Genomic DNA, 2800 nt, shown 5'->3' on the forward strand with positions numbered 1-2800 from the left:
AAAGATGTTTCCACAGGAGTCAAATGACAATGTGGATAATGTTCAAATATACTACTCTAATGAATAGCTAGGGCTTATCCAACTTTGGGGTGAACGTGGTCACGGGATCCTAATGTTAAAGTTAGTAAAATCGTTTAACCCGAGTAGGAGAGAGTTCAGAGTCCCAGAGTAAGGATCGAGGAGTAAAAGATCCTAATACCACCCAGATGGCGACGTGGGCCCGTAAGGCACACAGCCATGTTAGTAAAAGTTTTTGTAATGTCTAGACTCGACTTCAGCCAAGGAGTGTGGAAGGGGGATTCCTACAGGCAGTCGGCACTGATACCAACTTGTGACGCCCCCGATTCAATCGTACACTAATCATGCACGCAAATGTGTACGATCAAAATCAGGGACTCACGGGAAGATATCACAACACAACTATAATTCATAAATAAGTCATACAAGCATCATAATACAAGCCAGGGGCCTCGAGGGCTCGAATACAAATGCTCGATCATAGACGAGTCAGCGGAAGCAACAATATCTGAGTACAGACATAGTTAAACAAGTTTGCTTTAAGAAGGCTAGCACAAACTGGGATACAGATCGAAAGAGGCGCAGGCCTCCTGCCTGGCATCCTCCTAACTACTCCTGGTCGCCGTCAGCGGGCTGCACGTAGTAGTAGGCTCCTCCCGAGTAGTAGTAGTCATCGTCGACGGTGGCGTCTGGCTCCTGGGCTCCAACGTCTGATTATGACAACCAGGTAGAAGGGAAAGGGGGAAAAGAGGGAGAAAGCAACCGTGAGTACTCATCCAAAGTACTCGCAAGCAAGGAGCTACACTACATATGCGTGGGTAAATGTGTAAAGGGCCATATCGATGGAATGAACTGCAGAATGCCAGAATAAGAGGGGGATAGCTAATCCTGCCGAAGACTACGCTTCTGGTAACCTCCATCTTGCAGCAGAAGAAGAGAGTAGATGGTAAGTTCACCAAGTATCATCGCATAGCATAATCCTAACCGATGATCCTCTCCTCGTCGCCCTGTTAGAGAGCGACCACCGGTTGTATCTGGCACCTGGAAGGGTGTGTTTTATTAAGTATCTGGTTCTAGTTGTCATAAGGTCAAGGTACAACTCCAAGTCGTCCTGTTACCGAAGATCACGGCTATTCGAATAGATTAACTTCCCTGCAGGGGTGCACGACATAACCCAACACGCTCGATCCCATTTGGTCGGACACACTTTTCTGGGTCATGCCCGGCCTCGGAAGATCAACACGTCGCAGCCCTACCTAGGCACAACAGAGAGGTCAGCATGCCGGTCTAAACCCTATGGTGTAGGGGTCTGGGCCCATCGCCCATTGCACACCTACATGTTGCGAGGGCGGCGGGAAGCAGAACTGGCCCCCCTAATGCAAGAGCAGGCTTACGTTACAATCCGGCGCGCGCCGCTCAGTCGCTGACGTCACGAAGGCTTCGGCTGATACCACGACGTCGAGTGCCCATAACTGTCCCCGCATAGATGGTTAGTGCGTATAGGCTAGTAGCCAGACTCAGATCAAATACCAAGATCTCGTTAAGCATGTTAAGTATCCGCGAACGCCGAACAGGGCCAGGCCCACCTCTCTCCTAGGTGGTCTCAACCTGCCCTGTCGCTCCGCCACAAAGATCCACTCGCGGGTACTCCTACAAGCTGACCCGTCTTTGGTCACCACATGTACCATGTATAAAGTATATAGTATATACTCGTGATCACCTCCCGAGTGATCACAGCCCGATAGTATAGCATGGCAGACGGACAAGAATGAAGGGCCACTAATGATAAACTAGCATCCTATACTAAGCATTAGGATTGCAGGTAAAGGTAACAACAGTAGTAGCAAGGACAGGCTATGCATCAGGATAGGATTAACGGAAAGCAGTAACATGCTACACTATTCTAATGCAAGCAGTATAGAGGAGAGTAGGTGATATCTGGTGATCAAGGGGGGGGGCTTGCCTGGTTGCTCTGGCAAGAGAGAGGGGTCGTCAACACCGTAGTCGTACTGGGTAACAGCGGCGTCGGTTTCGGTGTCTAGCGAGAGAAGAGGGGGAAGAAACAATAAATATAATGCAAACAAATGCATAGCGATGCATGACATGGCAAGTAGCGGTGCTAGGGGTGCCCTAACGCGGTATGAGGTGATACCGGTGAAGGGGGAAAACATCCGGGAAAGTATTCCCGGTGTTTTGCGTTTTCGGACAGAAGAACCGAAGGGGGAAAGTTGCGTGTTTGCTATGCTAGGGATGCGTGGCAGATGAACGGGTTGCGTATCCGGATTCGTCTCGTCGTTCTAAGCAACTTTCATGTACAAAGTTTTTCCATCCGAGCTACGGTTTAAAAGATATGATTTTCTAAAGATTTTATTAATTTCTGGAATTTAATTAATTATTTAAATTAATTCAAAGTTGGATTTATGATATCAGCATGATGTCATGCTGACGTCAGCAGTCAATAGGGTTGACTGGTCAACCTGACCAGTGGGTCCCACTGATCAGTGACACATTTTAATTAAACATTATAATTAACCTAATTAGTATTAATTAGGGGGTGGGCCCCACTGTCATTGACTACTTAATTAACTAATTAACAGAACAGGTTAATTAGGTAACTAATGTGTAATTAGTTTAATTATTTGTTTAGTTTAATTAATAAAATTAATTAAGTTAATTATTTCCATAGTTAATTAATTAATTAATTATTATTATTATTATTATTATATATATATATATATGTTTTAGCTTTTTTTATAAACGTTTTGGGGGCTTGAGGCCCCAC

The sequence above is a fragment of the Triticum dicoccoides genome, chromosome 3A (genome assembly GCF_002162155.2).
Source record: "Triticum dicoccoides isolate Atlit2015 ecotype Zavitan chromosome 3A, WEW_v2.0, whole genome shotgun sequence".
In the NCBI taxonomy this organism is placed as follows: Eukaryota; Viridiplantae; Streptophyta; class Magnoliopsida; order Poales; family Poaceae; genus Triticum; species Triticum dicoccoides.